Source organism: Chelonoidis abingdonii, chromosome 26, assembly GCF_003597395.2.
Source record: "Chelonoidis abingdonii isolate Lonesome George chromosome 26, CheloAbing_2.0, whole genome shotgun sequence".
Taxonomy (NCBI): Eukaryota; Metazoa; Chordata; order Testudines; family Testudinidae; genus Chelonoidis; species Chelonoidis abingdonii.
Window position 1 is genome coordinate 10263214 of NC_133794.1, and position 370 is coordinate 10263583.

Genomic DNA, 370 nt, shown 5'->3' on the forward strand with positions numbered 1-370 from the left:
CCCCAGCTCTCTGGATCTACCCCCCTGTTCTCCCCTGTGTCCTGCCCTACCTGCACCCCCCTCTCCATGGGGACCCCCCCCGGCTTCCTCTGGACCCTCTAGGGATGCCCCCTGCTCCCCCTGCCCCTGGGGCTCCCTGCACCCCCCTGCCTTAGGGACCCCTGCGCCCCTCTGCCCTGCCCAGCCTGCGCCCTCTTCCCCCCTCCCGCGGACCCTCCGCCTGCCCAGCCTGCGCCCCGCTCCCCGGACCACTCTCGGGGGCCGGCAGGGCGGAGGGAGGCGCCGCTGGAACCCGCCCCCGGACCCTCCCACGCGCCGCGCAGCGCAGCCGGGCGCTGCTATTTCTCTGTAAATCCGGTGTGGGCGGCGC